The 25,533-nt window shown below is 14.5% G+C and overlaps 1 protein-coding gene and 1 non-coding gene across 2 annotated transcripts in view; one reads left to right on the top strand and one right to left on the bottom strand.

Annotated features, from left to right (window-relative positions):
- The window catches only part of LOC125290195 (40S ribosomal protein S11-like), a 63,899-nt gene that overhangs the window by 20,960 nt on the left and 17,406 nt on the right, over positions 1–25,533 (top strand). The gene's annotated exons all lie outside the window — the stretch shown is intronic.
- On the bottom strand, positions 23,696–23,768 carry trnat-ugu. Its single transcript has one exon. It is a non-coding gene; the product is annotated as a tRNA-Thr (tRNA).

Raw genomic sequence — 25,533 nt, 5'->3', positions numbered from 1 at the left:
TATTTTCAAAATTTTATCGATATTATAGAATTATTTAATAATAAAAAATCTTTAAATTATTTTCATAAATTATTATTTGAATTTATTAATAATTATAATCTTTCAGAATTATTTTTAAATGATATTTTAAATCATCTTTTAAAATTTAAAAATGATAAAATTTCTCAATTAATTATTCAAAAATATAAAATTAATAAAAATATATTAAAAAAATTAATTAATTAATAATGTTCCTTAAAATATTTTTTTAATTATATGAAAATATTATTTTTATTATTATTATTATATAAAATTACATGTTTAGAATTAACTAGAAAATAGAAATTTTGAATAGGAATATTTATTATAATTGTTATTCCATTATCAATAAATGGTATTTATCAAATCTATCAAAAATATTTTATAATAATTGCAGCTGATCCATTTCATGGTTATTCTTATGGTTATGATACAGGAGGTTATATTTAAATTAAAATTTAAATAATTATTTTTTTTAAAAAAAAAAAAAATAAATTTATTTATTTTTCTATTAAAGAAATTTTAAAAAATGCTATTAAATGATCTAATGAAGAGAATCCTTTTTCTCTAAATATAAATCCTTTAGGTATAGGTAAAATATATTCAACATGTTTATTTTTTAACATATAATGTAGTTCTAAATAACCCGGATTTTTATAACTAAAAGAAATCCTATAAATAAAAATATTTTTCTATTCTTCTCTTAATTTAAATAAATGCTCCTCTACTATAAATTCATTTCCATCAATAAATTTTATATGATTTATAGCAGATTTTATATTCTCTAATAATGGTTGAATATATTCTATTATTACCTTATCTATTGAATTAAAATATTTATTTCCTATCATATATTCATTATTAATATATTTTATTTCTATATTACTAAATAAATCTGAATCATTTGTTAATTTAATAACAAAAAGTAAAATATTTTTATTTCTTGTACTTGGCCTTAAAATAAATTCAAATCTATTATAATTTTTTAAAATATCTTTTGCTCCACTATCATTTACATCATTAAATAATTCATGCTATTTATTCTACTAAATTGTATAAAATTTTTCAGCATCTATTTCTTCTTCACTTGTACTCTATTCATCATATTCTATTTCATCATCTACTGTATAATTTAAATACGGATCATATTTAATTTTTAATCTTTTATATATTTCATTATCATTCACATCACTCTATTTACTACTTACTTCTAAATATTGATACTAATAATTAATTTCTAAAATTATAGACTATAAAATTCCTCCTATTCTTGTATATTTTTCAACATAATAATGTAATTCTTTTCTATCCTATAAATGTTCTACTTTACATAAATCATCTCTAAAATTTACTAATTTAATTTTAATTTTTATAATATCATTAAATAAACCAAATATATATAAAGAAGAAACTTTCTATACTATAATATTAATTATATTTCCCTATTTTATATTTCATTTTCTAATATAATAATCAAAAATTAAATAATCTAATTTTAAAATTTCTCAATTTTCTCTACTATTTAAAATAAACTATTCTTCTAAATTATTATTACTATATTTTTTAAATAATAAAATAAGTTGATTATTAATTTCTTCTATTAAATTTTTATTTTCATTTCATATTTCTTCTTCAAATAAATCCTCTTCTAATTTAAATCCATATAAAGAATTTAATAAAATATTACTATTTTTTATTATAAAACTATTTATTTTATCTATTTTATTAGTTTTTATAAATTCATTTAATTGTTCAATTTTTTGATCATTATTTTTTAATATTTTTTTTATTAAATAGAAAATATAAGGATAGTAAAGTACATTGACTTTAATACTATCTAAAATAAAATAATTTTTTTTAATTTTATAATAAGAATTAATATTTTTTATATTAATAAAATAATTAGAATTAATAAATATTTTATTTATTAATTCTATACTATCAATATTGCATAAATTTTTAATAATAAAATAAATAAAACCATAATAAGAATTATAAAAATTTTTATTTTTTTCTATAGAAATAATCTCTCTAAGAATAATATTAATATTAAAGAAATTTTCTACATTATTTATTCAAGCTATTTGACTTATTTTAGTTTCTATTTTATAATTATCTTCAGAATATTTATTAAAATAAATTGAAAAAATTTCATTTAATCCAGGAGTATATCCTATAAATTGAAAAAAATTTTCATTTATATCTAATCCAGAAAAATATATAATTTTATTTAATATTTGATAATTACAATTAAAATAGAAATCTTTAATAATAATTTCTAAATATTCTGTTTTTAATACATGATTTAAATTATAAATTAATTCTTCAGTTTTTTCTGTTAATTCTTTTAAAAATTTAATAGGAGATAAACAAAATTGAAAAGTTAATAATTTTATATTTTCTTCATCATTTATTTCAAAAATATTAATATAAAATTTTATTATATCAGTTTTTATTATTCTAAATATTAATTTTTGAGAATTGTTATTATTTTCTAATTGTTGTTTTATTGTATTTATTAATTTTTTAGAATCAATATTCATATTAAGAAAAGCAATAGAAGGATTATATTTTTTTATTAAAGATAATAAATTTTCATATTCATCTTTTCTTTTTTGTAATCTTTCACTATTTTCTTCATTATTTTCTATAAAATAAAATGAAATATAAAAAAAATTTATTTCTTCTATTATAGTATTATTATAATCAAAAATAATTAAATTTATTATTTTTTTATTATATTTTAAATTTTTAAAAGTAAAGAAAAATAAAAATTCTTTTTTGAAAATATAATAATTTCTAAGATGTCCATCTTTTACTATATCATTTAATATATTATATCAAATTTTATCCATACTTTTATTTAATAATTTTTGTTTAATTTCTTGTTTAATTTCAGATAAAATAATAGAAATTTTAGATATTATTTTTGAATAAACTGAAGATTTAGAAGTAAATTCTGAAAATAAAGTATCCATAATATAAGATTCAGGACTTTTACCATATTTAAAAACTATTTCTGAAATTATAAGTTCTTTTTTTTCTGCAATATTTATAAAAAAATATTGTTCAATATTTTCTTTTAATAAAATACTAATAGGTTTATTTTCTAATTTTTTAATATTAAAAAAATCATGTTTTCAAGTTATAGTAGTTGAACCTTTTATAGTTGGTTTTGTATTAATAGATAAATTATTATAACAAAAATTTTCAATTATATGAAGTATATAAGGATGAATAGAAAATAAATAAATTTTTTCATCTTCTATTATTTCTATATTAGGAATATATTTATTTTCAATTTTAGAATTTGTATAATAATTTATTCAATTTAAAGATTCAGAATCAATTTTATTATTTAATATATAATTATTATAAAATTCTATTTGTTTTAAACCTTTTTCATTATAAATAATATTTTCTCAATTATTTTTTATATTTTGTTTTAAATTATTAAATTTATCATAATTATTAATTAATTTTATTATTGAAATTATATCTCACTATGAAATATTAGGACAAAGATAAGAAATATTATCTTTATTAAAAAAATTTTTATAATAATATACAATTTTAGTTATATCTATTTTATCTATTTTTTTATATTGTTTATGAATTCAATTTATAATATCATCATTAAAATTTACATTATAATTATATAAATTTTCAAGATTTTTTATAATTAAATCTGTATTGATTTGATTATCAGTAGAAATAATAACTTCATCTTCTTGATATATAATTGGATTAGGAGAATTATTAATAAAATTTTTTATATTACCAAATATATATTTTATTTTTTCATCATAATCATCGTCTCAATCTTCATCAGTATCATGAGAAGATGAATCTATATTTTCTGAATCTGAATCATTTAATTTCTATTTTTTACTAGTAGACATATCTTCATCAGAAGATAATTCAACACCAGCTTCTTTAAGTAATATTTGTTCATCTTTTGTCATATTTTCTATTGTTGTTATATGTTTTTTATTTTCATCTATTAAATTAATTTCATAATCATCATCTGAATTTTCATTTGTTAAATTATTTTCCATTTATTGATTTATTTAAACACAAAGAATATATTTTAAGTAAAAAAATGTATGTAAATGAGACAAGAAATAAAAATCATTTAAAGGGAGTATTAATAAAAATAAATGAATATTTTGATAAAATAGAAAGTAATATAATAGAAAATATAAAAATTAATGAATTTAATTATTCAGAATATGAATTAATATGTATGAAATTGTTAGAATTAATAGAATATATTAAATATATAGATAATATTAATAATGAAAATATATTTTTTGATTATATAGAAGAATGTGAGAGAAAATTTAGAGTATTAATATTTTTAGGAAGAAAAAGAGGAAAATATTGTATAATAAGAAATAAAGAAAATGAAATGGATTTTAGTTTATTGGATAAATCTAAAATTTCATTATGTGATAATGTTATGAAGAGTATAAGTATAAATAAAATATTAGATGAATCATCTAATGTATTAAGTGAGATATAGGAAAGATATAAAGAAAATTTAGATATTGATTTAGTTGATTCATAGAATATACTTAGTAGATATTCAAGTAATATAAGAAATTAGAATATAATTTTTTATTTATCTTTATTATATTTTTTAATAGTAATGATATATATATTATGAAATAGAATAAAGATTATTATATACTGAATTATTAATTTTGTTTTATATATAATAAAACGAATAAAAATTAAAAATTAAATTATTATATTTTGTTTTATATTTTGTTTTTTATTATTATATTTTTTGTTTTTAAAAAAATATTTCTATTATTATATTTTGTTTTATATTAATTAAAATATAATAATTATTAATTAACTCCTAATTAAAAGAAAATTCAATATAATAATTTTTTATTTTTTATTTTCTAAATATTTTATATTTATATCTGATAATTCACTTTCTGATGAACAATCATATGTAAATAATTTAATTCTATATAACATATAAAAATTCAAATAAAATATATTTTTATTATTTTTTATATTTTTTTATATATTTTTTATATTTTCTTTAATTAATTTATCCTATATTGTATCCATATAAAAATCTTATATTTAGATATAAATTTATTTAACCAATACTTTATCTTATATAATAAAAATTCTAAGTTTTCATACTATTCGAATTTTTTTTTATTTTAATTTTCACATATTTAAATAATCCCTTTCTATATATATATTATATTTATAAAATATTTTAATCATTTCTAAAATTTTTATTATATGTATATCATCTAATTTTACATTTATTAATTTTTATATTTTTTTTTTTTCTTCAAATGATATAATAGAATTTTTTTCAACTTCTTATATAATTTTTTCAACTTTTAAAAAGAATTTTTTTTTTAAATTTAATATATAACATATGTTAAATTCTTTTAATATAATATTGATATTATCACGATCACTTCTTTCTATATTAAAATACTAAAATATACTAATATTAAACCAAAATTTATCTCTTTTATTTAATCCCTAATTATTTTTTTTCTATTTCTATTATTTTATTATTAGATACTATAGAAAAAAAAATTAATTTTTCAGTTATTTTTTATATTTATTCTATATATATATAATTATGAAAATTTAATATATTCTAATAATGCTCAATATTTTTATCTCCTATTATCATCGGAAATATAAATTTTATAAAATTTTCTAATCTTTCAAAAACACATGCTTCTTCATTATTTTTTAACCTCTTTTATTCATATATTTTTATATAATTTATCTATATAATTTTTCATTATATCTATTATAAGACGTCTAAAATTTTTTCATTTCATAATTTATTTATTGAAAATTCTAATTCATAAAATTTTCTTTAATTTTTTGATTTATAACATTATAATATCATAATTTTATATATGCTTCTTCTCATTTTAATAATATTAATTTTTTACTGGTATTACAATTACTTATATAAATCTAATAAAAAAACAAATAACTAAATAATTTTTCATATTAATATTTTAAAATTAAACGACTTATAATTTATCGTTGAAAAATTAAATATAAAAATATTTTTTTCATAAATTTAAAAATTTAAAATAAAAAACATTTGAGTTTATACTTTTGTGGGATTTTTTATTTTAATCATTTTCTTTTGTGAGAATCATTTATTCCCAATGTGTATTATATAAATTCATAACTGACTCCTTAAGTCATTTCAATAAATACTTAAGTATAAAACACAAATGTAATTATAAATGTTGATATTTATTTATATATACATTTTTTTTTTATATTTTTAATACTGTTTTATATTTAATTTGACTAAAATATTTTTTTTTTTCTTCATATTTTAAAAATAAATAATAGAAATAAAAGTAAAAAAATAAAAAAAAAATTATATTATTTATATTTTTATTTAATCTATTAATCTTATAATATTTTTTTAAAATATTTTTAACACAAAAATATAAATGAATAAAATTATAATTAATCTTATCTCTTTTACAAAATATATTTCCTGATCTTAAATTAAAAAAATTAAATTATTATATTTTGTTTTATATTAATTAAAATATTTCTATTATTATATTTTGTTTTATATTAATTAAAATATAATAATTATTAATTAACTCCCCTAATAAAAGAAAATTCAATATAATAATTTTTTTATTTTATTTTCTAAATATTTTATATTTATATCTGATAATTCACTTTCTGATGAACAATCATATGTAAATAATTGAATTCTATATAACATATAAGAAATTCAAATAAAATATATTTTTATTATTTTTATATTTTTTAATATATTTTTTATATTTTCTTTAATTAATTTATCCTATATTGTATCCATATAAAAAATCTTATATTTAGATATAAATTTATTTAACCAATACTTTATCTTATATAATAAAATTCTAAGTTTTTCATACTATTCGAAATTTTTTTTAATATTTAATTTTCACATATTTAAATAATCCCTTTCTATATATATTATATTTATAAAATATTTTAATCATTTCTAAAATTTTATTATATGTATATCATCTAATTTTACATTTATTAATTTTTTATATTTTTGTTTTTCTTCAAATGATATAATAGAATTTTTTCAACTTCTTATATAATTTTTTCAACTTTTAAAAGAATTAAATTTTTTTAAATTTAATATATAACATATGTTAAATTCTTTTAATATAATATTGATATTATCACGATCACTTCTTTCTATATTAAAATACTAAAATATACTAATATTAAACCAAAAATTTATCTCTTTTATTAATCCCCTAATTATTTTTTCTATTTCTATTATTTTATTAGATACTATAGAAAAAAAATAAATTTTTTCAGTTATTTTTATATTTATTCTATATATATAATTATGAAAATTTAATATATTCTAATAATGCTCAATATTTTTATCTCCTATTATCATCGGAAATATAAATTTTATAAAATTTTCTAATCTTTCAAAAACACATGCTTCTTCATTATTTTTAACCTCTTTTATTCATATATTTTTATATAATTTATCTATATAATTTTTCATTATATCTATTATAAGACGTCTAAAATTTTTCATTTCATAATTTATTTATTGAAAATTCTAATTCATAAAAATTTTCTTTAATTTTTTGATTTATAACATTATAATATCATAATTTTATATATGCTTCTTCTCATTTTAATAATATTAATTTTTTACTAGTATTACAATTACTTATATAAATCTAATAAAAAAACAAATAACTAAATAATTTTTCATATTAATATTTTTAAAATTAAACGACTTATAATTTATCGTTGAAAAATTAAATATAAAAAATATTTTTTTTCATAAATTTAAAAATTTAAAATAAAAAAACATTTGAGTTTATACTTTTGTGGGATTTTTTTATTTTAATCATTTTCTTTGTGAGAATCATTTATTCCCAATGTATTATATAAATTCATAACTGACTCCTTAAGTCATTTCAATAAATACTTAAGTATAAACACAAATGTAATTATAAATGTTGATATTTATTTATATATACATTTTTTTATTATATTTTTAATACTGTTTTATATTTAATTTGACTAAAAATATTTTTTTTATTCATTATATTTAAAAAATAAATAATAGAAATAAAAGTAAAAAATAAAAAAAAATTATATTATTTATATTTTATTTAATCTATTAATCTTATAATATTTTTAAAAAATATTTTTAACACAAAAATATAAATGAATAAAATTATAATTAATCTTATCTCTTTACAAAATATATTTCCTGATCTTAAATTAAAATTAAATAAATTAATAACAATTAATAAATTGAAAAATATAATTATTAAAAATGATTCTAATTTTGATACTAAAATAATATATAATGGAGAAATTATTCAAAATGAAAATAATAATTTATTATTATTAAATATTAAAAATAATGATTCTTTATATTTTACTATATTTACTTATATTTCTGATATAAATCTTATTAATAAATATAAAATTAAAATACAAAAAAATTTATTTAATAATAATATTCTTAATCTAAATAATAAAATAGATAAAACTTTATATTATAGAAGAATATTGAGTTATCTAATTTTTACATTAAAATATATTGTTAGAATAGTTTTATTATTATATTTTATTTATTTTTTAATAACAAATGAATACATAGATTTAAAATAGATATGAGATATAATATTAAAAAATGATATTTTTTTACTAACAATTTTATTATTAATATTACTATACATATTCTTTTATATAATTATAAATTATTTATTTTATATTGATATTGATGAATCTCAAAATAATATTTCTTAGTCTGAAAATTATACTGTATATATAAGAAATTTTATTTATGGTTATTTATATTCATTATTACCTGATTGATAAATAAAATTATTTTTTTATTTTTATGAAAAAAACTTTAATAATTATTAATGGCATCTCTGGCTCTGGTAAATCAACTATAAGAAAAAATACTTGAAATAAATTAAATAATATTTTAGATTTTTCAATTAGTTATACCACAAGATCTCCTAGAAATAATGAAATTAATGGGAAAGATTATTTTTTTATTGAAAAAAATACTTTTGAAAAATTAATAAATGAAAATGAATTTTTAGAATATACAAAATATGTTGAAAATTATTATGGTACTTCTAAATCCTATATAAATAATTCTAATAAAAATTTTATTTTAATAGAAGCTGAAATTGAAGGTGTAAAAAAATTATTAAAATTAAAAAATAATTATAATATTTATCTTATTATAATTTCTATATCAGATTTAAATATATTAAAAAATCGATTATTAAATAGAAAAACTGAAACAGAAAAATCAAATAAATAAAAGATTAGAAAAAGCTAAAAATGAAATTAATGAATAGAAACAATTAAATATAGATTTTATAATAGATAATACACATTTTAATAAATTAAAAGAAGCTGAAAATTAGTTCGTTAATATAATACATAAAATACAAAAAGATATCACAAATAATAATTAATTAATATGAAAAAAGAAGATAATTTTGTTATTATTTTAAATAATTTAAAATAGAAATTAGAAAAAAATATAAATTTATTTTATAATAAAAAAGAAGAAAAAGAAATAGTAATTAATTAGGTCAATGAAATAAAAGAAGAAGAAAAACATGAAGAATTTGATATAGAAAATATAAATTTTTCATATTCTGATGATGAAAAAGAAGAAATAAAAGAAGAAGAAAATATTAAAATAAAAGAAGAAGAAAAACATGAAGAATTTGATATGGAAAATATAAATTTTTCATATTCTGATGATGAAAAAGAAGAAATAAATAATCAAGAAAATAATCAAGAAAATATCAAAATAAAAGAAGAAGAAGAAGAAGAAAAACATGAAAAAAATAATTTAGAATTTAGTGAAGATGATAATGAAGATGAAAATATTTTAATTGCGTCTAAACTTTCAGAAGAATCTGAATTTACTGAATAAATAAATAAAATTAAAATTATTTATTATTTAATATCTAAATTAATGAAAAAATAAAAAGACAAATTTTATTAATTTTGTCTTTATTTATTTCTTCTTTTTGTATAATATTCTATATTATAAATTCAATTTCTATTTCATAATTTATTTCATCTCATGATTCATTATTTACTATAGTCATATCTACTATAAAATCAATAAATATATATTTTCTTCTTTGTTTTTTTCTACTATAAATTATGGAATAATTAGGTAAAATATTTATTTCATTTTCTATATTTAAAGCTATTCTAAAATCTCAATTTCATTTTCTTATATCTTTTATATATTTCTTTTCTTTTTTAATACAATATTCTGTATTATCTTTAAGATTTTTTGTTATTCTTAATTTTTTATCTGTTATATTATCAATTGTTTCAATTATTTCTAATTTACAAAAATTTAATATTCAAAGTGAATTTAAATAAATTATTGCTTTTTCATAATATATTTTATCAACAGATGAATTAAAATTTTTCAATTTTTCACCTAATCTAATTTCCAATTCTATATTTTTTATTTCTCATTTTTTATCTATATTAGTTAATAAATCATATATTATTTTATTTAAACTTTCTATATAATTTAAATTATTTTTATTTTCTATAAAACTTAAATATTCTTTTTTTATTCTCATAAAATTATTATAAAAAATTGTGTTTAAAATTTATTGTGTAAATATTATTTTAAATTTTTAATGAGTTATTATAATTAGAAAAAAATATCTAAAAAAATATAGGAAACAGAAATTAAAATATTTTTATTAGAACAAAATTATCTAATAGAAACATAGAATATTGGTAATTTTATAAAAGGATTTTCAAAGTATAAAAATTCTATACCATAGATATATTATCCAGTTTATAAAAATAATAAAAATAAAGAAAAATTATATGAAAATTATAAAATATTTTCTAAATCATCTGTTAGTAATAATAGAGAATTATTAAAAAATGATGAATTTAATACTATAATAGAAAATAATTCTTTATGTAGTGAATTATCAGAATATTCTACAGATTCTATAGAATAATTTGATGAATTTATAATTTTGTATTAATTTTATGTTTTGAAATTTATTTATAAAAAAAGAAGAAAAAAAATATATAAAAATATATCAAGATAGAGATATATTATAGAAAATTTATTTTTCATGTAATGATTTAAATTATTTTTATAGTAGTATTGTTACTGTTAGTATATTTTATTATAATAAAATAAAAATTTTTTATTATAAGAAAAAAAATGTTCATTTAGAATATAATCAAAAATTAAAAAAACATATTGCAATTATTGAAATAGAACAAGATAAAATAGATAAATTAATTTATTTTACTAATAAAATATTAATAAATATTAAAGATAATTTTTAGATAAATAAAGATTATTTAATTAATCTTGAAGAATATGAAAAATTAAAATTAATAAAAAATATAGATTTATTTAAAAATGAAAAAATTAATAATTTTTTAATAATATTATTTTTTAAAAATTGTTTATATATTCCATAGGATAGAGATTGAACTGAAATAAAAATGAAATTTTTAGTAGAAATAGAACAAAATCAAAAAATAAAAAAATTTATTGATTTTGATCAATTAATATAGAATTATAATCTTATTTCAGATTAGAAAAAACTTATAAAAGATTTTTTAAAAATAATAAATAATTAATTAAAAACATTTATAAAACAAATCTATTCTTTAAAATTTTTATCTATTCTTTTAATTCATTAATTGTTAAAGATGAATTTGGTTTTATAGTATCAATATAATTTTGTTCTTTTGTTCCTTCATATATTGTAGTATATGCAAAAAGTACTAATGATTGAACTATTTTACATATTTCTTCATTACATTTATCATCTTCATTTAAAGTTATATTATTTTTCATATTATATTCATTTTGAAATCTATTTATTATATTATCGAATTCAATAAAATTTTTAGATTTTATTGAATTTATTTTATTTGATTCACAAAATTCTAATATTCAATCTATAATATGCTAAATTCCATTAAATATTTCTTGTATTAATATATTTGCATTAAAAAAATTAGAAAAATTTGTCATTTTTCTTAAATAATTAGTTAATAAATGTCTTTTATATAATTTTGATTCATAATCTATATTATCTATTTTTTTAAAATTAATACCGAAATTATTACTATAAAATATATTTATTATTAAAAAATTTATATCTTTTTCATTTAAATCTTCTTTACTTATCTAGGATAATATTATATTTTTTTTATTATCTTTTTGTTTATTAAATCAAACTGAAAATATATATTTATAAAATAAATCATAATATAAATTTTTATATCGAGGTTCATCTTTATTATGAATCATATTCTATTTTAAATAATCAACAATTAAATCTTTATTATTATTAAAATAATATGCTAAATAAATATAAATAGTTTCAATTTTTTCAATAATATTATTTCTATTATCATTCTATATAAAAGTTTCATGATTCTAAAAAATAATATTTTCCTAATCGAAAATAGATTCATCTATTATAATTTCAGATTTTAAATTATTAATATATATTAAACAATATTCTTTTAAAAAATAATACTAATAATATAATATAAGATTATTAGAGTCTGACTATATATTAATTTTTGGATTTATTTTTAAAATATTTATTATAATACCATTTAATATTCAAATTATAGATTCATTATTTCAAGATTCATTTAATTTTCTATTTCTTATAATTGAAGTTAAATGTTTAAATGTTTCATTTCTTTCTAAATTTTCTAATTCTTTATATTTAAAATATTCTAAAGATTTAAAAATTTTAAAAAAGAAAAGATTTGAATATATTTTATTTTTATTATATGTTTGTATTTGATTAACTACTTCTATATATATTCAAAATATTTCTTTAATTTCTTTTAATACTTTATCATGTTTATTAAAAATTATTTTCTAATTCTATCTATTTAATTTTTGCTATATTTTATATAATAAATTTACTATATAATCATAATATATAATATTTTCATCTAACTAATATTCTATAAATGAACTAGATTTAGCATAGTATAATATTTCTCTTTCTATATTATTTCAAGATTTATCATTTCGATACTATTCATATACATGTATATAAAATAAATCGCTATATTTTAAAATTTGAGTAAAATAATCTTCTACATAATGAATTTGAGAAAGATTAAAATAACTTTTAAATTCATTTTCAGTACATATATATTTTTTAAGAGTATTTTTATCAAATAAATCTGTATTTTTATCGAATAAATATAATTTAGCTAATTTATATAATTCATTTATTTTATATCTTGATCCAGCTGTAAGTTTTTCTTTTAATTTTAATTTTTTCATTATAATTTGATTTAAAATATTAAATAATTCACTTCTTAATTTCATATTATCATTTATATTTTGCTATAATTTTACTTGAAAATAATTTATTTCGGATTCTATATAAGATAAGATTTTTTCTTGTCTTTTATCTAATACTAACTATGTTTTTATTATAAATAATTTTCATTTACAAAAATTATTTATTTTTTTATAAACATCTTTTTCATACATAGTTAATTTAAATTTTCTATGAATAATATTATATTCCGTTCATAATTCTTGTTTGATTATTCTTTGCATCTATTTCTAAATTAAAAAACAATAATTTTCAGTTTTTCAACTTATAATCATTCATATTATTATACTTATAATTATTAAGAGAATTATTATAGTAATAATATAAGGTTTATAATAGAGTCTATCTGTATAAAAAATATTAATTAACTAACTATACATTAATATATTGAATTTATGTATAAAAAATAAAATAAATTAATTAGATAAAAATCATGTATAGATAAAGACTAATTATCGGTAAACAATATATTAATAAAAATTGTAATAATTTTATTTTAAAAGTAAAAATCTATAATGAAAAAATTGTAAAATATGTGAATGTAAGAAATAAAAAATTATTTTTTCCTAATATTGAGTAAAAACTATTTAATTTTATTTCTTCTTCTTTTTTATTTAATTTTTTATAAGTATTTTCTTTTAAACATTCAAAATAATAAATTGACATAGAATAAATATAAATATAAAAAAGTATTATAGATTGTAAAGGTATAAGTATAAAAATTGTTTTATTAAAAAATCCTACATCTAATATATATAATTTTTTAATTAAATAATATGGTATTATGCTTAGAATATTACAAATAAAAAATAATATTATATTATATTTATATGATAAATTAATTTTATTTTTTGAGAAAATCATTTATGATATTTTTATTACTATATAATTTAAGAGAATAATGAAACAAGAAAAATATTAGTATAAGACACCATGATATATATATGGACTCGGTGTGAGTTATAGTAATATAGAGTCTCATTTATTGGCAGTATCAAGTGTTATAGGAGAAAACCCAAATAAAATACAATTAATAAAAAGTAATGAAAGTAATGATTAGATAAATTTAATGCATAGTTTAGATTTAACATTTCCAGCAACATCATTAAATTTTTTACCATCTACATCTAGTAGAACAAAGGATTTTTTTATAACAATATCAGATTAGATCCATATATGAGAATTTGATATAGAATTAAAAAATAAACCTAATATTTATAAAAGTTTAAAAAATAATAATGAAAAATATAATTCACCATATACAACAATGGATTGAAATAAAATTAAAACTGAATATATAGCATGTGGATCAATAGACAATACAATATCAATATGAGATATAGATAAAAATACAATTATTACATAGGTAGCAGGACATACAAAGGAAGTATTAGATATTAAATTTCCATATTTAACTAGAGATAGTAAGACAAAATCACCGATTAATTCTAGAGATACATTAATGTCATGTGGATCAGATGGATATCTTAAGGTATTTGATATTAGAGATATGTCTAATTGTAGAATATTATATAATAGTAAAGATTTTTCACCTATAACAAAGATAGCATGGAATAAAATAAATCATAATTTAATAGCGATAACAATATTAGATTCTACTGAGATTATATTAATAGATATAAGATATCCTAATAAAGAATATGAGTATTTATATAAACACAGTGATTAGATTAATGGAATAGAATGATCACCTAATATAGAGAATTGTTTATGTTCTATATCAGATGATAATATGGTTATATTATGAGATATTAGTCCTAAGAAAAATGAAAATAGTTATGCTTAGTATATATATAAAAAAGAGGGATAGATTTAGTCTATTAAATGGAATGATATATTAAAAAATTGAATTTATATAACATGTGAAAATTAGTTAGAAATAATAAAAATTTAAAAATAATTTATATTAATTTAATTTCTTTTATAGTATTTTGTATATTTATATTTTGATTATTAAAAGAATATCTACCTATTTTATTATAGCAGATACTTTTTGTTTTTATCTATTTTATATTTGTAATTATTTTATTACTATTATTATAAAATTGATAAAATGGATGAAGATTAAAAGTTATATTATTTTGGGATTTTTCTATATTATCAATTTTTTTATTCATAAATTTCATAGAATTTAATTTTGAAGAGAAATTCATTTATATTATTTAGTGTTTTTTATTTAAATTTATGAAATTTTTTTAATTTTTTTAAATAATAAAAATAATTAATTTTATTTTTTATGATATAATGTTTGAAGAATCTTCTAATAATATTTTTAATAATAATAATATTTTATTATAATAAAATATTATAAGTATATTGGTTTCTTTTGTATCATCTAAAATATATTCTATCATAAAATTAATTTCTTTTATTTTATCATTATCTATATGTTTTAAATTTATGAATATATTTTGTAAATTTTTTATATTTTTATTAATCTATTTTCTTAAAAAAAACAAAAAATTAATAGTTTCTCATCCGAAAGAGTCAATATATAATTTATTAATAGTAGACAATATTTCTCTTATATGTTTTCTACTATAATCTAATTTATAGAAAAAAATGGATAGAAGATGATTTTTTATTTTATAAAAGTAAAAATATAGATTATTAAAAGAATTATTTTTTATATCTTCTATTGTAGTACTAAAATCTACAATTAAATCATATTCAGATTCAGATATTTTTTGTATATATTTTAAAAAATTCATATAACATTCATCTGCAAAAAAGTCTGAAGAAATTGCATAAATATATATTTCTTCATTAAACATATTATATAATATATCATTTTTTATTTTTTCTATAGTATTATTCTCTTCATTTATTTTATTATTTTTTATTTCTTTTTCTAACTATTGAATTTTATCAAGATAGAACAATACAATATTTATATTTTGATATATTATAATGTCTTTATTATTAACTATATCTAAAAAATCTTCTTTAAAAATTTTCATAAGAATATTTATTTTTTCATTTTGTTTATTTATTTCTTTTGTATTATTATTTTCATAGCTTTTATTTAAGTTTTCATATTCATTATTTATTTGATCTAAAATATTATTATTATTATTCTTTAATAATAATATATCATTTTCTTCATATAAAGAAAAATCTACAAAATTATTTTTAAAATTTAAGAAAAATATTTTATTATGTTCTCAAATATTATTTCATCAATGTTTTTCAATTTTTCAATATTCTGGTATTTCAAAATAATATATAAAGTATTTATAAAATTCGTTTGGAATTTTTTCTATGGTAATAAAAATAACTAAAAATCATATATTATTATATCTATCATCAAAAGAATTTTTTTTATTTTTTAAGATATATTCCATATATTTATTAATTAATTCTATATTTTTTCTATATAATTTATATGTTGTAAACTTTTTAGATTCTTTATAAAATATATTTCACTAATAACATAATTCATTTAAATTTGCGCTTCATTCTTTTTTTAATCATTTATTTAATTTTTTATCAAGTACATTTAAAAATTTAATAATATAATCGTCTTCATTATTATAAGTATCATATCAGGATTCTAATTCTTTTTTTAGATTAATTAACTAGTTATTATTTTTATCTGATGTATAAATCTAATAGATTATTGAATAATAGATAATAACAAATATTATTTTTAACATTTTAATAATTTTTTAACGATATTTTTATAAATTTTAAATTATATTTTAAACGTTTATTTTAAAATAATATTAAAATCATAAATTTAAAATAAGTCTTAAATTTAAAATAAGATAAAATAAGTTGATTGAATAAAATATATTGAAATAGTAATAGTATTAAAATTAGATATAAATAATAAAGAGAAGATGAATAAAATTTGAATTTAATTAATTATTATATTGCTATGGTATATGGTAGTAACTTTTTTACTAATAATAATATTTTATTATAATAATGTAATTTGATTATATTATCTTTGTTTCTTTCATTTAGTATATATTCTATCATAAAATTAATTTCTTTATCAAAATTTTTAAATTTTAAAAATATATTTTGTAAATTTCTTATATTTTTTTGAATCTAATTTTTATTTTTTATTAAAAAATAATTTATTTCTAGGGAGTATACAAAATTAATATGTGTATATTTAATGGATAATATTGATTCTATTAAATCATTAACAATATAAGAGAACTTAAAAATAATTTTATAAAGAACACATGTTTTTATTTTTTTAAACTAATTATCTATTTTTATTAAATCATATATTATATTATTAAAATCTATATTTAATTTATATTCTTCTATACATATTTCTTTTAAATATTCTAAAAAGGTTATATTATTATTATTTGATTTATCTAAAGAACGATATATATTTTGATTTAAAATTTTATATATTATATCATTTTTTATTTTTTCTATAGTATTATTCTATTCCGTATTATTTTTTTGGTTTATTTTATTATTTTTTATTTCTTTTTCTAACTAAAAAATTTTATCAAGATAGAACAATATAATATTTATATTTTGATATATTATAATGTCTTTATTTTCAACAATATCTAAAAAATCTTCTTTAAAATTTTTCATAAGAATATTTATTTTTTCATTTTGTTTATTTATCTATTCTGTATTATTATTTTCATACCTTTTATTTAATTTTTTATATTTTTTATTTATTTGATTTAAAATATTATTATAAGTATAATTTTCACTTTGCATTAATATATCATTTATTTGATATAAAGAAAAATCTACAAAATTACTTTTTAGATTGAAATAAAGCATCATATTATATTCTCAAATATTATTTGATAAATGATTTTCAACTTCTCAATTCTTTAATACTCCAAAAAAATTTATAAAATTTTGATATAATTCGTTTGGAACACTTTCTATAATAAAAAAAATAACTAAAAATCATATATTATTATATCTATCATCAAAAGAATCATTTAATTTTCTTGAAATAATTTTTATATATTTATTAATTAATCTTATATTGTTTCTATATAACATATATGTTGTAAACTTTTCAGATTCTTTATAAAATATATTCCACTACTCATTTAATTTATTTAAATTTCCGCTTCATTCTTTTTCCAATCATTTTTTCGATTCTAGATTTAATAAATTTAAAAATTTAATAATAACATCATCTTCATTATTACAAACGATATATCAAGATTCCAATTCTTTTTGTAAATTAATTGACTAATTATTATTTTTATCTGATGTATAAATATAATGAATTATTGTGTAATAGATAATAGCAGATATTATTTTTAACATTTTAATAATTTTTTAATGATATTTATATAAAATCTAAACGATAATTTAAACGTTTATTTCAAAATAAGTATATAATTTTTAATATTAAATATTTTAGAATTTTTTTTATTTTGAAATAATATTAAAATCATAAATTTAAAATAAGTCTTAAATTTAAAATAAGATAAATTAAGTTGATTGAATAAAATATATTGAAATAGTAATAGTATTAAAATTCAAAAGAATTATGATTTTATTTTAATTATTTTTTATATAAATATATTTTAGAGAAGTAAAGAAATATTAAAAATATAATTTAGAAAAAAGCCACTTTATATTACATTTTGAAAATAAATATAAATATTTCTATTAAATTTTATTTATTTCATTTAAGATAAATAATAATAAACTTATGATTTTAAAATTTGAATTTAATTAATTATTATTTTCGCAATATGGTAGTAACTTTTTTACTAAGATTAATATTTTATTATAATAATGTAATTTGATTATATTATTTTCTTTTCCTTCATTTAGTATATATTCTATCATAAAATTAATTTCTTTAATATTTTCATTATCTTTATCAAAATCTTTAAAATTTAAAAATATATTTTGTAAATTTTTTATATTTTTTTGAATCTAATTTTTATTTTTTTTTTTTTAAAAAAATGATTTATTTTTAGAAAGTATATATAATTATTATATATATATTTAATAGGTAACATTAATTCTATTAAATCATTAACAATATAATAAAATTTATTAAAAATTTCATAGTAAATGTAGATTTTTATTTCTAAAAACTAATTTTTTAGTTTTTTAAAATTATTATTTTTAAAATCTTGCATTGTATTACTAAAATCCATATATAATTTATATTCTTCTATACATATTTCTTCTAAATATTCTAAAAAGGTTATATTATTATTATTTGATTTATCTAAAGAACGATATATATTTTCATTTAAAATTTTATATATTATATCATTTTTTATTTTTTCTATAGTATTATTCTATTTATTTTTCATTTCATTTTCTAACTATAAAATCATGTCAATATAATATATTACTATGTCTATATTTTGATATATCATCATGTCTTTATTTTCAATGATATCTAAAAAATCTTCTTTAAAATTTTTCATAAGATTATTTATTTTTTCATTTTGTTTATTTATCTATTCCAAATTATTATTTTTATAGATTTTATTTAAGTTTTCATATTCTTTATTTATTTGATCTAAAATATTATTATTACTATCATTTTTATTTCATATTAATATATCTCCTTCTTCATATAAAGAAAAATCTACAAAATTACTTTTTAAATTTGAATAAATCATTTTATTATATTCTCAAATATTATTTCATCAATGTTTTTCAATTTCTCAATTTTTTAATAATTCAAAATAATCTAAAATTTTTTTATAAAATATATCAGGAATACTTTCTATAATAGAAAAAATAACTAAAACTCTTATATTATTATATATATCATCAAAAGAATTATCTGGATTTTCTAAAATATTTTTATTAATTAATTCTATATTGTTTCTATATAATTTATATATTGTAAACTTTTTAGATTCTTTATAAAATATATTTCACTACTCATTTAATTTATTTAAATTTTCGCTTCATTCTTTTTCCAATCATTTTTTCGATTCTAGATTTAATAAATTTAAAAATTTAATAATAACATCATCTTCATTATTATAAACGGCATATCAAGATTCCAATTCTTTTTGTAAATTAATTGACTAATTATTATTTTTATCTGATGTATAAATATAATGAATTATTGTGTAATAGATAATAGCAGATATTATTTTTAACATTTTAATAATTTTTTAATGATATTTATATAAAATCTAAACGATAATTTAAACGTTTATTTCAAAATAAGTATATAATTTTTAATATTAAATATTTTAGAATTTTTTTTATTTTGAAATAATATTAAAATCATAAATTTAAAATAAGTCTTAAATTTAAATTAAATAATAATCATAAATTTAAAATAATAATTATAATCATAAATTTAAATTAAGTCTTAAATTTAAAAGTATTAATCATAAATTTAAATTAAATAATAATCATAAATTTAAAATAATAATTATAATCATAAATTTAAATTAAATAATAATCATAAATTTAAAATAAGTCTTAAATTTAAAATAAGATAAAATAAGTTGATTGAATAAAATATATTGAAATAGTAATAGTATTAAAATTAGATATAAATAATAAAGAGAAGATGAATAAAATTTGAATTTAATTAATTATTATATTGCTATGGTACATGGTAGTAACTTTTTTACTAAGATTAATATTTTATTATAATAATGTAATTTGATTATATTATTTTCTTTTCCTTCATCTAGTATATATTCTATCATAAAATTAATTTCTTTAATATGTTCTTTATCAAAATCTTTAAAATTTAAAAATATATTTTGTAAATTTTTTATATTTTTTTGAATCTAATTTTTATTATTTGTTAAAAAATAATTTATTTCTACTTCTATAGAGCATATATAATTATTTTGTACATATTTAATGGATAATATTGATTTTATTAAATCATTAATAACATAATAGATATTATTAAAAATTTCATAAAGAATATGGAGTTTTATTTTTTTAAACTAATTATCTATTTTTATTAAATCTTGCATTATATTACTAAAATCTATATTTAATTTATATTTTTTTATACATATTTCTTCTAAATATTCAAAAAAAGTTATATTATTATTATTTGATTTATCTAAAGAACGATATATATTTTCATTTAAAATTTTATATATTATATCATTTTTTATTTTTTCTATAGTATTATTCTATTTATTTGTTTTATCATTTTTTATTTCATTTTCTAACTAAAAAATTTTATCAATATAAAATAATATTATTTTTATATTTTGATATATCATCACGTCTTTATTATTAACTATATCTAAAAAATCTATATTAAAATTTTCCATAAGATTATAGATTTTTTTATTTTGTTCATTTATCTATTCTAAATTATTATTTTCATAACTTTCATTTAATTTTTCATATTCTTCATTTATTTGATCTAAAATATCATTAGTATTATTATTTTCTTTATATAACGAAAAATTTACAAAATTACTTTTTAAATTAAAATAAACGATCATATTATATTCTCAAATATTATGTCATCAATGATTTTCAACTTCTCAATTTTTTGATATTCCAAAAAAATTTATAAAATTTTGATATAATTCGTTTGGAATCTTTTCTATAATAAAAAAAATAACTAAAAATCATATATTATTATATCTATCATCAAAAGAACCATTTAATTTTCTTGAAATAATTTTTATATATTTATTAATTAATTCTATATTATTCCTATATAATTTATATGTTGTAAACTTTTTAGATTCTTTATAAAATATATTTCAAGAATTATTTAATTTATTTAAATTTATATTTCAAGAATTATTTGATTTATTAAAATTTTCGTTTCATACTTCTTTTAATCCATTTTTTACTATTTTACTTAATGAATTTAAAAATTTAATAATAACATCATCATCATTATTATAAACTACATATCAAGATTCTAATTCTTTTTGTAAATTAATTAACTAATTATTATTTTTATCTGATGTATAAATATAATGAATTGTTGTGTAATAGATAATAACAAATATTATTCTTAACATTTTAATAATTTTTTAACGATATTTATATAAATTTTATTTTTTTTAATTTTATGAAATCTAAAATTAAATTAATAATATTTCTAATGACTGCCTTATGCACCTTTACTCTGCCAGACGATATCTAATGTTACACGGATTGCTCTGTGGACCACCTACTTGCCTATGTTGACAGGTATGACCTCTGAGATCAGACGATTGAAGTTCTTTGTAATAATATTTATAGCTACTTGAACAACAATAGTCTTCACGTCTCAGAGTAGACTCCATCTTATTTACTAATATAAGACATCTTTCTTTTTTAACATAATAAGTATCCTATAGACGTCTTAAAATCATTAGCAGCCGATAAGGCTACCTCCCTTAAGTACTCTATTTTCTACATTACACCTTGACTATACTACTATAAAGGTTGAGGTTGATACCATTGAGATATTTCATAAGTTTTCTTAGGGATAGCCTATAATATTAAAGAGAAATTCCTTTCGGATTTCTCTATCTTAGTATGTCTCTATCTCCTAATTAATCTTATGAAATGGTCTCTAACTAGAACCGTTTTATCTCTATTAAATAGAGAGACTAAATCATAACTAAATAAATAACAGTAGAAATAATGAATCAATCATCTTATAACAACTTTATATTCTAACTAAATCTACTTTACTATGATATAACTTTTAATATAAAATAAATCTTCTTTAGTTTTTGAAAAGGTAGTTTTATACTAAACACCAACAATCTTTATAAATGACTTGAACTTAGTACCATTTAAATATCCTTGTAAACAGTACCACCTATGTAAGTTAGATAATTAATAACTTCTATAAAGAAATTATCTTTATCTAAAGTCTTAATCTCATTAGGGGATAATAGAAAGTTCATAGTATCGTTTATCTTTGAAACGATATCAAACATTCCACTGAGCTTGTTGAGCCTCAATAGATTTTCATGAGCTTCTATGTCAGACATCTAATCTCATGAGTTCTCTATCTTAGCAAGGAGTCTAAGACGTACGTCGGAGTTGGATGTTGATATTCGGACATCAACACCCACATGTGATTTTTGATTAGTACCACATGGCCGGATGTGTTCTGGCTGATTGGGGATAGACTAATCACTATCCCTATCAGTTTTTCTCCTCTTATTGGAGGAGGTTCGAACTGCGCCTTTCCCGTCATCATATGAGGATGACATAGGGTAGAGTTTTATAGGGCTTGATTCCACCACCCCCTATTTAGGAAAGGTCGCACAAGAGTCAAAAATATGAGAAAAAGAAAGCTCCAAGGAGAATTGAACTCCTGACCCTATACTTTACAAAAGTATCGCTATGCCACTAAGCCATGAAGCCTTAATTTTAAATCTTAAATTAAACATTTTATTTAAAATAGAATATATTATTTTTTTAATTTTATATAATATTACTTGATTTTTAAATATAATAATAAAAATAAAAAAGATTTTAAAAATTAATTTATATTTTAGTTATTTTTTTATTATTTAAAGAAAATTTTATTTTTTAAACTTAAATTTAAATAAGAATATATTAAATATCTAATTTTAAAATAATAAACTAAAAGAATTTTATAAATTGAGTTTTGAATTTAGTTGATTAAATAAAATACATTGAAACAGTAATAATACTAAATTTTTTGAAGAATTATGGTTTTATTTTAACTATTTTGGATCATATAATTGATTTTTTTATATAAACATATTTTGGAAAAGTATAAAAATATTTAAAATATAATTTAGAAAAAAGCCAATTTATTATATTTTGAGAAATAAATATAAATACTTTTATTAAATTTTATTTAAGATAAATAATTAAACTATTAATAATTTAAAAATTTTAGATTCATGAATAAAATTTGAATTTAATTAATTATTATTTTTGTACCATGGTAATAACTTTTTTTACTAAGAATAATATTTTATTATAATAATGTAATTTGATTATATTATCGTTTTTCCTTCATTTAATATATATTCTATTATAAAATTAATTTCTTTAATATTTTTATTATCAATATCTTTAAAATTTAAAAATATATTTTGTAAATTTTTTATATTTTCTTGAATCTAATTTTTATTTTTTTTTAAAAAATGATTTGCATATATAAAGTGCATATGTTTGTTATATATGTATTTAATAGGAAAAATTGATTCTATTAAATCATAAATAGTATAAGAGAACTTAACAAAAATTTCATAGAGAATATAGGATCTTATTTTTATAAACTAATTTTTTAGTTCATTAAAATTATTATTTTTAAAATTTTGCATCATATTACTAAAATCCATATGTAATTTATATTCTTTTATATCTATTTCCTCTAAATATTCTAAAAAAGTTATATTTTTATTATCAGATTTATCTAAAGAATTGTATATATTTTTTAAAAAAATTTTATTTATGATATTTTTTTTTATTTTTTTTATAATATTCTAATCAGATATTTTATTCTATTTATTTGTTGTATTATTTTTCATTTCATTTTCTAACTATAAAATCATGTCAATATAATATATTACTATGTCTATATTTTGATATATCATCATGTCTTTATTTTCAACGATATCTAAAAAATCTTCTTTAAAATTTTTCATAAGATTATTTATTTTTTCATTTTGTTTATTTATCTATTCTATATTATTATTTTTATAGATTTTATTTAAGTTTTCATATTCTTTATTTATTTGATCTAAAATATTATTATTACTATAATTTCTATTTCATATTAATATATCTCCTTCTTCATATAAATAAAAATCTACAAAATTACTTTTTAAATTTAAAAAACTAACATATTATATTCTCAAATATTATTTGATAAATGATTTTTAGTTTCTCAATTCTTTAATAATTCAAAACAATCTAAAAATTTTTTATAAATTATATTAGGAATATTTCCTATAATAGAAAAAATAACTAAAAGTCTTATATTATTATATCTATCATTAAAAGAACTATCTAAATTTTCTAAGATAATATTTATATATTTATTAATTAATTCTATATTGTTTCTATATAATTTATATACTATAAATTTTTTAGATTCTTTATAAAATATATTTCAAGAATCATATAATTTATTTAAATTTTCGTTTCATTC

Source organism: Alosa alosa, unplaced genomic scaffold, assembly GCF_017589495.1.
Source record: "Alosa alosa isolate M-15738 ecotype Scorff River unplaced genomic scaffold, AALO_Geno_1.1 AALO_1.0_unplaced_2, whole genome shotgun sequence".
Taxonomy (NCBI): Eukaryota; Metazoa; Chordata; class Actinopteri; order Clupeiformes; family Clupeidae; genus Alosa; species Alosa alosa.
The sequence above is the reverse complement of the archived record's forward strand: the minus strand, read 5'-3'. Positions and strand labels throughout refer to the sequence as shown.